Source organism: Acipenser ruthenus, chromosome 35 (genome assembly GCF_902713425.1).
Source record: "Acipenser ruthenus chromosome 35, fAciRut3.2 maternal haplotype, whole genome shotgun sequence".
Taxonomy (NCBI): domain Eukaryota; kingdom Metazoa; phylum Chordata; class Actinopteri; order Acipenseriformes; family Acipenseridae; genus Acipenser; species Acipenser ruthenus.
Genome location: NC_081223.1, coordinates 4083514 through 4098341, shown reverse-complemented (window position 1 = coordinate 4098341; position 14828 = coordinate 4083514). Strand labels below are relative to the sequence as shown.

The window sequence follows — 14828 nt, the reverse complement described above, 5'->3', positions numbered from 1 at the left end:
GAACAGCTTTGTCGCAGTGGTTCGGGGCTTCCTGGGCAATCACAAGGCCGAAAACTATGTGGAGCTGGTTGAGACTCTGGTGAAGAACTACGGCACAATGGGCTGTAGGATGTCCCTCAAAGTCCATATCCTTGAGGCTCATCTTGATAAATTCAAGGAGAACATGGGAGTGTACTCGGAGGAGCAAGGCGAGCGCTTCCACCAGGATATACTGGACTTTGAACGCCGCTACCAAGGACAGTATAACGAGAACATGATGGGAGACTACATTTGGGGGCTGATTCGTGAAAGTGATTTACAGTATAATCGTAAATCTCGAAAAACTACTCATTTCTAAATCTTTTGTAGTCATTTTTGTATTACTTTAGTATTAATACATGTTAATTTGGATTCATATGTTGTTTTTTTCTGACTTTATGTGAACGAAAAGATACAAATTCGCCCGTTCTCATTGGAAATAGGTAAATTTCAAAATATCACTGTCCTGGTCACAAAAGCAAAGTTTGTGGGGAATAATAGCCATTTTCTATACTTCTGAGGCATAAGCAATTAGGAAATAACACTTACTACCCAGGAACAAAAATTGTGTTACATAGTGTAATGAGTCTTATTAAAACTGCTGTGCGATAATGAGTCCTATTGAAACTGCTGTGCCATAGGGAGTCTCATTGAAACTTCTGTGTGATAGGGAGTCTTATTGAAACTGCTGTGCCATAGGGAGTCTCATTGAAACTGCTGTGTGATAGGGAGTCTTACTGAAACTGCTGTGCAATAGGGAGTCTTATTGAAACTGCTGTGCGATAGGGAGTCTTATTGAAACTGCTGTGCGATAGGGAGTCTCATTGAAACTGCTGTGCAATAGGGAGTCTCATTGAAACTGTTGTGTGATAGGGAGTCTTATTGAAACTGCTGTGCAATAGGGAGTCTTATTGAAACTGCTGTGCAATAGGGAGTCTCATTGAAGCTGCTGTGTGATAGGGAGTCTCATTGAAACTGCTGTGCAATAGGGAGTCTCATTGAAACTGCTGTGTGATAGGGAGTCTCATTGAAACTGCTGTGCGATAGGGAGTCTTATTGAAACTGCTGTGCAATAGGGAGTCTCATTGAAACTGCTGTGTGATAGGGAGTCATTGAAACTGCTGTGAAATAGGATAAGTCTCATTGAAACTGCTGTGCAATAGGGAGTCTTATTTAAACTGCTGTGCGATAATGAGACTTATTAAAACTGCTGTGTGATAGGGAGTCTCATTGAAACTGCTGTGTGATAGGGAGTCTTACTGAAACTGCTGTGCGATAGGGAGTCTCATTGAAACTGCTGTGCAATAGGGAGTCTCATTGAAACTTCTGTGAAATAGGATGAGTCTCATTGAAACTACTGTGCAATAGGGAGTCTTATTGAAACTGCTGTGCAATAGGGAGTCTTATTGAAACTGCTGTGCAATAGGGAGTCTCATTGAAACTGCTGTGCAATATTGAGTCTCATTGAAACTGCTGTGAAATAGGATGAGTCTCATTGAAACTGCAGTGCAATAGGGAGTCTTATTTAAACTGCTGTGCAATAGGGAGTCTCATTGAAACTGCTGTGCAATAGGGAGTCTCATTGAAACTGTTGTGTGATAGGGAGTCTTATTGAAACTGCTGTGCGATAGGGAGTCTTATTGATACTGCTGTGCAATAGGGAGTCTTACTGAAACTGCTGTGCGATAGGCAGTCTTATTGAAACTGCTGTGCGATAGGGAGTCTTATTGAAACTGCTGTGCAATAGGGAGTCTTATTGAAACTGCTGTGCAATAGGGAGTCTTATTTAAACTGCTGTGCAATAGGGAGTCTCATTGAAACTGCTGTGCAATAGGGAGTCTTATTGAAACTGCTGTGCAATAGGGAGTCTCATTGAAACTGCTGTGCGATAGGGAGTCTCATTGAAAGTGTTTGAGAGAGACCCAGGGAAAGCACTGTTTTAAAAGGAACTAATCTAAAAAGTTATATAAAAAAATGAAATGGTGTCTTTCCTATAGACTTGCTCTGTACAGCTCTGCAGTGTTGATCTCTCTTTCCTTTTAACCTGTTCTGTACAGCTCTGCAGTGTTGAGTTTCCTACAGACCTGCTCTGTGCAGCTCTGCAGTGTTGTTTTCTATAGACCTGCTCTGTGCAGCTCTGCAGTGTTCAGTTTCCTATAGACCTGCTCTGTGCAGCTCTGCAGTGTTGGTTCCTATAGAACAGCTGTGTGCAGCTCTGCAGTGTTGAGTTTCCTATAGACCTGCTCTGTGCAGCTCTGCCGTCTTGAGTTTCCTATAGACCTACTCTGTGCAGCTCTGCAGTGTTGAGTTTCCAATAGACCTGCTCTGTGCAGCTCTGCAGTGTTGAGTTTCCTATAGACCTGCTCTGTGCAGCTCTGCAGTGTTATTTTCTATAGACCTGCTCTGTGCAGCTCTGCAGTGTTGAGTTTAATATAGACCTGCTCTGTGCAGCTCTGCAGTGTTGAGTTTCCTATAGACCTGCTCTGTGCAGCTCTGCAGTGTTGAGTTTCCTATAGACCTGCTCTGTGCAGCTCTGCAGTGTTGGTTCCTATAGACCAGCTGTGTGCAGCTCTGCAGTGTTGAGTTTCCTATAGACCTGCTCTGTGCAGCTCTGCAGTGTTATTGTCTATAGACCTGCTCTGTGCAGCTCTGCAGTGTTGAGTTTCCTATAGACCTGCTCTGTGCAGCTCTGCAGTGTTGAGTTTCCTATAGACCTGCTCTGTGCAGCTCTGCAGTGTTGAGTTTCCTATAGACCTGCTCTGTGCAGCTCTGCAGTGATGAGTTTCCTATAGACCTGCTCTGTGCAGCTCTGCAGTGTTATTTTCTATAGACCTGCTCTGTGCAGCTCTGCAGTGTTGAGTTTCCTATAGACCTGCTCTGTGCAGCTCTGCAGTGTTGAGTTTCCTATAGACCTGCTCTGTGCAGCTCTGCAGTGTTGAGTTTCCTATAGACCTGCTCTGTGCAGCTCTGCAGTGATGAGTTTCCTATAGACCTGCTCTGTGCAGCTCTGCAGTGTTGAGTTTCCTATAGACCTGCTCTGTGCAGCTCTGTTCATAATGAATTACAAATTACACTTCTTTTAAAGTCTTTTGCCATTTCTTTCCCAGTTTTATGTCTCTCTCTCTCTTTGACTTTCTTAATTGATACGAAAATCCCTACAAAATATTCTGCAACTGTTTTAAGATGTTTAAAGATGATATATATATATATATATATATATATATATATATATATATATATATATATATATATATATATATATACAAAATGTGTTTCAGATGTTACAATTTGAAACTGTTTTCTTTTTAGTTTGGAATTGCGTGTATTTTATTTAATTTAAGTGCAAAATGACTATTTTTTTTTTGAAGGGACTGGTCCATTTAGGTGCAGTCAAAGAGAGGGGTGAGGGAGTTTGGACTAGTAATAATATTGTAATAATAATAATAATAATAATAATAATAATAATAATAATAATAATAATAATATGCACAATAGCCTTAGACCAATCACCCCCTATACTAACTATAATGGACTGTTCCGTGTTACTTTGTACTTTTTTTTTTAAAAAGGTGTTGGATTGACTGAATTTGTGTAATTTTAGGAATTTGTTTATAAAGTTGTGTATTGATTTTTTCATTTATGTATTTATTTGTTTATTTCGTTCATTCATTTTCATAAGTGTTATTTCTCAGGAATTTAAGATTTACAACATTTTATGGATTTTAAAAACAGCACTGTACTGTACTGGAGATATGAGAGCCAGCTAATTCAATACAGTCCAGTCTAATCTAACAGCACTGTACTGTACTGGGGATCTGAGAGCCAGCTAATTCAATACAGTCCAGTCTAATCCAACAGCACTGTACTGTACTGGGGATCTGGGAGCCAGCTAATTCAATACAGTCCAGTCTAATCTAACAGCACGGTACTGTACTGGGGATCTGAGAGCCAGCTAATTCAATACAGTCCAGTCTAATCTAACAGCACGGTACTGTACTGGGGATCTGAGAGCCAGCTAATTCAATACAGTCCAGTCTAGTCTAACAGCACTGTACTGTACTGGGGATCTGAGAGCCAGCTAATTCAATACAGTCCAGTCTAATCTAACAGCACTGTACTGTACTGGAGATATGAGAGCCAGCTAATTCAATACAGTCCAGTCTAATCTAACAGCACGGTACTGTACTGTACTGGACATTTTGGTAGGGAATGTGTTCACATGCGACAATTGACAAGCTCTTACCAAGATGGCAGCCCAACAACAAACAGAAAAAAAAAACGAAAAAATATTTTAACTATTGTCATTCTTTTAACAAAAAAAAAACATTCTGTGTTGTATTGTGTTGTATTTTTATGTATTTTTGTAAAAAAAAAAACATGTTGAATAAATGCTTTATTTAAAAAAAAAAAAAACTAAAAAAACACCTTTTGTGTTTCCTCTTTTCAAGCAAAATGCAATGGGACTTTATTTGATTTCATGCGAAACACACATACATCAAATATATTTCTGTCAATAAAAACATAATTCTTAAAGGTTATTAAATTAGTTTTATCTTTTCTTAATGAATGTCTTTTAAATTTGTAAAATTATAACCCATTAAAATAGAACAAATCGACAGAAATTAATGCATTTGTCGCTCGTTACCCTTTTTCATTTTTTTATTATTATAAAGTCCAGCCACTGTAAAATATCAGAAATTATCGCGATCGCTAAAACCCAGCCCATCACTGATGTATCATGGGAACAAAGAACAGTCGTTTGAATTTGAATACGAATATATTCAATATTTGACCAAAAAAGAGGGGATATGGCAGGAAGACAAGTAAGAGAATAATCTTTTTTATTGTATTTTCTTAATTAAACAGGAAATAGGAAACTTTTTTTTTCTCAGCGTCTTTTCTGTGTTTTCAACGTGTTGTGTTGTCAGGATACCGTACACACTTAACTCGCTCAGTCAAAAATAGATTTTTTGAAGCTTAACTATTTATTTTTTTGTTGTAATATTTTAAAAAAATCTCCCAATTTGGAATATCCAATTGTTTTTTTATGGCGCTGCTGCAACTTCCCGTATCGACTCGGGAGAACGAAGACTCATCATGCGCATCCTCTGAAACAAACGCCGTCAGCCACCCTCCTCTTGTCACACTGCAAAAGCAAAGCCAGCCGCACCTGGCTGTAGCGGTGTTGGAGGAAACGCAGTTCCGCCCACAACTCGCAGGCGAACGGTCGCCACAGGAGTTGCTGGAGCTTGTTGAGACAAGGATTACCAAGCTGACCTAAGCCCTCCCAACCCGGGTGGCATTCGGCTTATTGTGCGCCGCCCCCTCGGTGTTCCTGTCGGCGATGGCATAGTCTGGATTGGAACCAGCGATCTCCAGGCTATAGAACACACCCTGCATTTCAGATGAAGCGCCTCAGCTGGATGCTCCACTCCCCCCCAACAATTCAGCAATTCAGTAGGCTACATTTGACCCGTTCAGTTAATCAGTGCAGTGTTTTTCACTAGTTTTCTGTTAGGTTCTCATCTGTTTTCTTTCTCAGTATTAGCCGTGATTTCCTGGAAAATGTGACAGTGGCGACCTGCAAGTTTGGTCCATCCATAATTAAATACTCTACTGCAGTTACTGCTTGCTCTTAAATATAACTCTATTTAATGTATTGCAGCTGCTCTTATTTAAACTGCCTTTACATTGATTTCCACATTCCATTTTGCACTCGTTATTCGTCCGATTTGATCTCCATTCTGCTTCCAAGCTGATGGCTGGGAAGCCTATTGTTTCTGTTAGGATTAAATAGCTACGTATTTTGAAATAAAGATGTATTCATTATTATGAACGTTAACAGAAAGTATATTGTATTTACTTTTCCCATGTGTGCTTGCCTTGTACAAATCTGACAGAGTTTCAACAAAGGCATTTGACTTGGGTTCATTAGTTAGCCTATACTGCCATCTACAGCATTACTGCGGGAGCCGTTTATTTCTTTTGGATATTTTCACAACTAACCATGCGAGCATGTAGTCGTGGCCGAGTGGTTAAGGCGATGGACTTGAAATCCATTGGGGTTTCCCCGCGCAGGTTCGAATCCTGCCGACTACGTAAGCTTTGTTTTTAATTGATTGTATGTGTTCATTGTTAATGCATGTTTAAAGCACAGGAAGTCTGAAATATTACTGGTTGTACTTCATATCGCTTCGGTTCATTTTGTTAAAGATTGTTCATTTTGGCACCATTACAAATGCTGTGGTTTCTTTAAAGAAGAAAAGCCATGGCCCGTACGGGGATTGAACCCGCAACCTTGGCGTTATTAGCACCACGCTCTAACCAACTGAGCTAACCGGCCACACACTCAAAACTTGATACTAGAACCCGAGGAAAATAAGTCCTGCGGACATTATGTGTTCTACCAAGATGTTCTCATGTTAAACTGAACAATAACACATTCAAAGTATTGGAAAGGCATAATTAGAGGCCTCGTCATAATGAGGCAGTTTAACAGTGTGAAGGATGTGGTGAGGTGCAGGCTTGCGGTGACTTTCTCTCATTTAACGAACTTGTGATTTGAATACTAACAAGAAAAACAAATCAAATTACCAAGCATTCGATGGACGTTTTAAGAAATAAATAAACAAACAGATTTGTCAGAAGTGGGATTCGAACCAACGCCTCCAGTGAGACTGCGACCTGAACGCAGCGCCTTAGACCGCTCGGCCATCCTGACTTACACCGACGACTTTGCACAACACTGCAGTACACTGCTGAACCTCCAATGTCTGACGCTACAGTAAATCACCTGGTGTGTGCGTGAACTTATTCTTTATCTGTTTATATTAAGGAGGGCGACCTTTTTCGTCGCATTCTATATGGGATCACAAGGACACTCCTCTTACAGACAGAAAATATACGGCAAACAGAGCGATCGCTTCACGGTTAGAAACAAATCAGAACAGTCTGTTAGCAAATTAACTTCATGAAAAAACCACACAGGCATTACATAAATGTTACAGATATGTATCGTAGACACAAAAGTTGTAACATAATTGAGTACATTTGTAAACTATCCGCCAGTAACAGACATTATCTCACATTATCTCTAGTTTCAAACGCATTATCACAGGCGGCACAATTACGACATGGAAAAAATCCAGTATATTTGTCCAGTACACCTAGATCTCTCGAACATTAAAATGAGTCAGCCCTTAAAAAATCATTACATAATCACATCACCAAAACATACATTTTACAAAAATAAATCTGTCATTGAATTAATTTTCCAGTTTTTCATTGCATTGTTTCTTCCCAAGTTCTTAATATCCATCCATATATAATCTTTCACTCTACCAAAAACAATTTTACAAAAATCAATTTCTGTTGCTTGATTTTTTGTTTTATTATACAGATTCATGTTTCTCAACAACCACAAAGCTTCTTTGGCACTGTTGATGATCAGCCATGCCTTCTTCCAATTATCTGTTTTTAAAGCCCCTCTTGGCCCATACATAATCACATTACATGTCAATTCATTTGTTTTGATAAATTTTTTTCAGAAGCACTTTTACCCTCCCCCAACATCCTTTAGCAAACTTACAGTTACAAAAGACATGTTCAACCGACTCAGTTTCTTTACAATCAACTCTTACACATGTATCTGTCATTGCCATTTGTCTTCTGTACATAAGCTGCCGACAAGGTAAGCGTGCATGTACAGATAGCCAAGCTATATGCTTCTGAGTATTAGATAAGCCAGGATATCCTACATTTCTCCACACAACTGTTGACACGTGTGCACATTGAAAATTAACTTTGATTAATTTAACATTTGCCAGTTTCTTTTTCTGCAAATCTCTAGGTTTCCACTTTGCTTTTGGCCAATCCATCAGATCATATTCTAAAATAAACCGTGAAGCCTTCTTGTATACAAAAGGCATCATCCAACTGTAGGGCACTGTCAAATTTATATAAATTAATCCCATCTTTCTTACAAAATGTCCAAAAAAATACCTGGCAAAGGACTGCATTTCTTATTCATCTGAAGAATTGTGTTAATTAGAAAACAGACAAAATTTACATACAAATAAAAAATGACATTAGGAAAACCTTTCCCTCCATTTTTCTTTTCCAACATTACAGTTTCCCTTTTCACCTTTTCCATTCTCCCCCCCCCCAAAAGAAAATAAACAGCTCCCTATTAATCGATTTGCAAGATGCTCTGTCCGGAGGAAAAACCTTTGCTACATATAAGAGCATTGACATAAACACCACTTTAATTATTAAAATTTTACCTTCCATTGACAACTTTCTGGGATTCCAGAAAGTGATTTTCTTTCTCACTTTACTCATCACCTCCACCCAATTCCTTACCCCACTCACATTTTTATCAAAAATCATGCCTAAAACTTTAATGTAATCATTCTTCAATTTTAACATTTTCTTAATTTCATCTCTCTCCTCCCACTCCCCCATACAAAAAGCCTCACTTTTCTCCATATTAATTTTCGAACCAGAAGCTTTCCCATATAAAACCATAATTTTCAAAGCTTCCTGAATAGAGTAGAAGTCTTTACACATCAATGTCACATCATCCATGTATGCTAAGGCTTTAACCTCCTGATGATCAGAGCCAGGAATTACCACCCCCTCAATCTGTGTATTCTTTCTAATTTGTAAAAGTGCAGGTTCTAAACAATAAATATATAACAGGGGTGACAAAGGACACCCCTGTCTCACCCCTGACTTCACCTCAAAACCAGCAGACATAAATCCATTAACAATAACTTTACTACTGATGCCTCTGTACAGCATCTTCACCCATCTAATAAATCTTTGATCCAAACCCATGTACTCCAAAACTTTAAACATAAAACAATGATCAACCTGATCATAGGCCTTTTCTTGGTCAAGATTAATTAAACATAAAGGTGAATCTCTCTCCTTTGCATAGATACATGTATCTCTAATCAATACTAAATTCTCAGCAATAGCTCTTCCTGGAACACCACATACTTGGTCAGGATCAATTAATTTTGCCGTTATATTTTGAAACCTAAACATTATTATCTTGGACAAGATCTTATAGTCACAATTGAGGAGACTAATAGGCCTCCAGTTTTTCAGCTCCTCTTTTTCCCCTTTATTTTTAAATAGGAGAGTTATCAGCCCTTCCCTCATAGAATCACTCATTAGTCCACTGCTCAAACATTCATTGAAAACTTCTAATAAATCTTCTTTAATCACTTCCCAAAAGGTGCAATAAAATTCTATGGGCAACCCATCTGATCCAGGAGTCTAACCTGTTTTAAAAGAAAAGCATGCTTCTTTAATCTCATCCAAATTTATATCCCTCAACAAATCATTATTCTCTTCTAATGTTACCTTGGTTTCCAGACTTTTAAGAAACAAATCTTGTATTACAGGAATTGTTTCTCTCTTTTCATAAAGAGATTTATAAAACTCCTCTGCAATTTTTAACATTTCATCTTTCCCTTTCAGAACTCCCCCATTCTCAGTTCTCAAGCCTTGTAGACAACTCTTCTTCCTAAACATTACTTTAAAGAAAAACCTACTACAAGTCTCGTTTTCTTCCATGTAGTTGACTCTAGCCCTAAACATAACCTTTTTTTCCATTTCTAAAAATATCTTGTACAGTTTCTCCTAAATATCTCTTATTTCCTCCTGGAAATCAAACCCCTGACTCTGCAACCCAAACAAGTTTTGTAATCTTTTTTGTAACTTAACATATTTATTTTTCCTTTCCTCTGCCCTCCTCCTTCCTAGTGATATAAAATAGCCTTTTGTCCTACTCTTGATCATTTCCCACCATTCACACACCGAATCAAAACACACTTTCAACTCTTTCCACTCTGTATACCTTTTTTTAAAAGCCTGAACCAAATCCTGATTCTGTAATAATGCACAATTAAATTTCCAAAAACCTCTTCCATATTCAAAATTGTTAACCAGTTCAACAGATACCACCAAACTCTTGTGGTCTGAAAAAAAAAACAGTTTCCAATTCAACATTTTTCACATTTAAAAACTGTGAAACGAAACAAAAATCTATTCTAGAAAAGGAGGACTGTGCATTATTGAACCATGTAAAACCAGGGTCTAATGGGCAAAAGCATTTTGCTGCATCCTTCAAGTGAGCATCTTTCACTATTATTTTTAACAATTTTCCTGATTCATCTAAATTCCACTTCCTTTTATCAGCAGGTAACAATCCACAATTAAAATCTCCCGCCACTATTAGAGTTTTGTTGCTCACTAAAAGCAATCTTAAGTGTTCAAAAATATGTTCCCTCTCTGCACACGTTTCAGCCCCATAAATATTCACTAAACAAATTTCTGTTTCATGATACTTTATATCAACTGCTAACAAACGCCCTGGAATTATATCAGAAACAGATTTAACTTCAATATGAGGGTTTTTAAACAGAATCCCCAACCCTGCAGCCTTTTCTACATTTGATCCCGCCCACACAGATATCCCAACATTCCATTCCTTCTTTAAATTTGCATAATCATTTGAAAAGGAAATACTGCACTCTTGTAAAAATATAATATCGGCACTAATAGATTTAAGGTAACCAAAAACACTCTTTCTCTTATCAGTCCCTTTAATACCTCTAACATTTACAGAACATAAATTCAATATCATCATTGTATAAACACGAATGACAGAAAAAAACCCAAACTTAATCATTTGTTTGTCCCTTTTTTCCCCCTTCTTTTTCTCTCCCACGTTATGCCACTGATAGTCTCCTCTTGTGTTCTCAATATTATCCTTGTCGTTGATTGTATTGTTATCAACTCCTTTATCTTTGTATTTGTTTGTGGCAGCCATCTTGTCTTTGTCTTTGTCTTTGTCTTTGTCTTTGTCTTTGTCTTTGTTTGTGGCAGCCATCTTGTCTTTGTCTTTGTCTTTGTTTGTGGCAGCCATCTTGTCTTTGTCTTTGTTTGTGGCAGCCATCTTGTCTTTGTCTTTGCCTATGGTAGCCACCTTTTCATTGTTATCTGACTCACCCTCTGCTACAACTGCTGGTTTCAAAAATACAGACACAGCAGAGAATGTCTGCACATCTCCCTCCTCCAGAAATGTAGAGCCCTGGAAATCAGTTCTTTCAATTTCCAGCCCCCGAGTTGGAGTGTCTGGACTACTAATCACAGCCAGGCACTTTTCTTGCTTCCCAATATGTGCAAGTAAATGCTCTCTTTCCTGATCGTGCACAACATCAGGGGCAATATTAACCCCCCAGACTTTCTTTTTTGTTTTAGCCACAGCCTATTCTTCAGGCTTCCGTTTACCAGTCAGCTGTATTATCTCCATTTCATTATCACTGTTATCCTCCTCTGCAGAGACATCAGGCTCATTTTCCGAAAACTCTGAGCTATACAGGTCCTCTTTAAGACTCCTGTCTTCATCCTGCTGTTCCTCTGTTCTCTCTTTGCTGGCTTCCTCCTCCCTTTCAACATCCTGCTGTTGTGTTACTCTCTGTCCTTTAACTATATTGGTATACAACTCTGGGCAAGTTTTGAAAACATGGCCCTCTTCCCCACTGTGGCAAAGTGCCCCACCCCTGTGTGCATTTGTGTGCTCTGTGTTGTATATATGCATGCGTATGTTAATGTTGGTGTATAGATTGGTACACGGGATATAAACAGGTCTGTGTTTCACGTGTGTTTAAATTGTATATTTGTATTTAGGCACGGGATTGCACATCACGCACGTGCATTTAAAATATAATATGCGAGCACGGGGTTGCACAGAATTAATTCACGTGCTGGGATTCAAGTGAATAATGAATTAGTAATTGAATCCCAGCACAATAGTATATATAGACGCACATTTCTTGCACTCAGGGTTAGGTGTTCGGAAGAGGAGAACGGGTGAGAGAGAGAGGAGAGTTAAAATCATTAAAAGTAAAGTGTTTTGTTTGTACTCACCGTGTTTGTTCGTCTGTCCTGCACCGTCTGTTTAGTGTTTAGTCGTTTTGTATGTCTGTTTATTTTGACGCAAGTGCCGTGTCCTGTGTTTTTGTGCTGTTTGAAACCTTTTATTTGTTAATAAACGCTGAGTGCAGCCATTGCACTCAGCTCATCATCACCACCGTCTGTGTATTCCTTTTCTGGTCTGACGCCACCCACTCTGGCCGTCTTTGTGACACGTGGTGTCATCGTGGGATAGCCGCGCCTCCAAGCGTCAGACCAGGAGGGGTTTTGTTAAAAAAAAAAAAAAAAAAAAAAATATATATATATATATATATAATGGCAGAAGACGCCACAAAATGGCGGGACTGGTTCCTGGAGAATGCTGGGCTGGAGGCCCAGGCTCTGCCCATAGTCGTTCGGGCCCTGTGGATGATGGACAGTGAGAGATGGGAGGCCTATCAGCAGGAACACACCCCAAACACCTTGGAGGAAGGTGTGGAGTTTCTCCTCAGCTACCTGGAGGCAACGATAAACGGAACAGCAGCCCAGGTAGCAGGACCACCAGCAGAGGAGTACCTGCTGTCCCCATCTCCACCAGCAGAGGGTGAATGCCTGCTGGTTTTGCCTCCACAGCCCAAGCGGGAGACAGATAAAGAGGTGAAGGACAGGGAGGAGGAGTGCCGCCTAAGGGCCAGGCATCCACGGCGATGTAACAAGCCATCGTCGGGGTGCCTCCTCTGCGACCAGGATCACCTGTTCGGCGCGCACATGCCCAGCCGCCACAGCAGAGGGAGCCAGCACCGCCAGGAGCAGAGGAGCTGGAGCTGCCTCTGCCTCCACCACCACCAGGAGCAGAGGAGCTGGAGCTGTCTCTGCCTCCACCACCACCAGGAGCAAAGGAGCTGGAGCTGCCTCTGCCTCCACCACCGCCAGGAGCAGAGGAGCTGGAGCTGCCTCTCCCTCCACCACCGCCAGGAGCAGAGGAGCTGGAGCTGCCTCTGCCTCCACCACTGCCAGGAGCAGAGGAGCTGGAGCTGCCTCTGCCTCCACCACCGCCAGGAGCAGAGGAGCTGGAGCTGCCTCTGCCTCCACCACCGCCAGGAGCAGAGGAGCTGGAGCTGCCTCTGTTTCCGCCACCGCCCGGAGCAGAGGAGCAGGAGCTGCCTCTGCTGCCCGTACCTCCACAGGGAGTACGGTGGCCGGAGCCCCAGAAAGGGGAGCTGCCGGCCACGAAGAAGGGGGACGAGGTCTGGAGACCACTTTCCCCAGCAGCAGTTTCGCTGCAGGAGTTCTTGTGGCCGGAGCCCCACAGGAGGGAGCTGCCGGCTACGAAGAAGGGGGAGGTCGGGGGACCACCTGCCCCCGCAGCTTTTTCGCTGCAGGACGGGACCAGCATGCTGTCAGCCGTGCCACTACCGGCAGGGGAGCTGACAGCATTTCCAGCCATGGGCCCACTGAAGCCTCCCTTCCCAGCCCGAGACTTTGTCCTGGACTGCTGGGTTTTTAAGGGGGGAGGTGGCCGTTGAGGCCATGTGTGCTGCGCACAAGGGGGGGTATATGTGGCAAAGTGCCCCGCCCCTGTGTGCATTTGTGTGTTCTGTGTTGTATATATGCATGCGTATGTTAATGTTGGTGTATAGATTGGTACACGGGATATAAACAGGTCTGTGTTTCACGTGTGTTTAAATTGTATATTTGTATTTAGGCACGGGATTGCACATCACGCACGTGCATTTAAAATATAATATGCGAGCACGGGGTTGCACAGAATTAATTCACGTGCTGGGATTCAAGTGAATAATGAATTAGTAATTGAATCCCAGCACAATAGTATATATAGACGCACATTTCTTGCACTCAGGGTTAGGTGTTCGGAAGAGGAGAACGGGTGAGAGAGAGAGGAGAGTTAAAATCATTAAAAGTAAAGTGTTTTGTTTGTACTCACCGTGTTTGTTCGTCTGTCCTGCACCGTCTGTTTAGTGTTTAGTCGTTTTGTATGTCTGTTTATTTTGGCGCAAGTGCCGTGTCCTGTGTTTTTGTGCTGTTTGAAACCTTTTATTTGTTAATAAACGCTGAGTGCAGCCATTGCACTCAGCTCATCATCACCATCGTCTGTGTATTCCTTTTCTGGTCTGACGCCACCCACTCTGGCCGTCTTTGTGACACCCACACAGATTGCAGTGTTTCTCCTCATGGCAGAGAGCAGTTACATGCGGCCCTCCACAGTTCTTGCATTTAGTTAAAGAACAACTCACAGCCAGGTGTCCCAGTTGTCCACAGTTACGACACAGCTTCGGCATCCCATTGTATACAACAAACCCACGAGCTGCCCCCAAAGTCACATTACTGGGAAGGTGACGCACCCCACCAATCCCCTCTGGATCCTTAAACAGTTGAATGAGCCACTGACGTGCTCCATTCCACACGCCATCTCTGTCCACAACTTTGCGGCTAGATGAAGTAACTTTGCAGTATCTCTTAAGCCATGTTTCCACGTCATATTCATGAACAGACTCATTATAAAACTGTATAGTCACAACTTTAATCTCCCGGTCAGACAGAGGTTCAACCAAAAAATGTTTCAGAGGAAGTTCATTCTTTCTCATTCTATATCTTTGTAAAAACTTTTCCATTTTTTCAGAATTTACAAAACTTACATCAAAGCTTGCCTCAGTTCCAGGTCTCTTGATTAAACAGTTCAGGTCTTTTGAAGTCTCCAACATTTTCTGGATAATCTTTCTACTGAAGTCAATTCTAGTTAGGTAATTCTCTTCAATTTTGCCGCACAATGTAAAACGAATTACATTGTGCCTCCGCACACCTGGTTGCATCGGCATCCCCACAGCTCCTGAAGAAAGCCCCTCCAAATCCCGGCAGAAGAC

The 14828-nt window shown here is 41.1% G+C and overlaps 3 non-coding genes across 3 annotated transcripts; 1 reads left to right on the top strand and 2 right to left on the bottom strand.

The window, feature by feature from the left end:
- The first annotated feature begins 6035 nt into the window (after nucleotides 1–6035).
- trnas-uga (transfer RNA serine (anticodon UGA)) lies at nucleotides 6036–6117 on the top strand. The gene has a single exon. It is a non-coding gene; the product is annotated as a tRNA-Ser (tRNA).
- Nucleotides 6118–6287: 170 nt separating this feature from the next.
- Nucleotides 6288–6361, bottom strand: trnai-aau (transfer RNA isoleucine (anticodon AAU)). Its single transcript has one exon. It is a non-coding gene; the product is annotated as a tRNA-Ile (tRNA).
- Nucleotides 6362–6657: 296 nt separating this feature from the next.
- Nucleotides 6658–6739, bottom strand: trnal-cag (transfer RNA leucine (anticodon CAG)). The gene has a single exon. It is a non-coding gene; the product is annotated as a tRNA-Leu (tRNA).
- Nucleotides 6740–14828: the final 8089 nt, after the last annotated feature.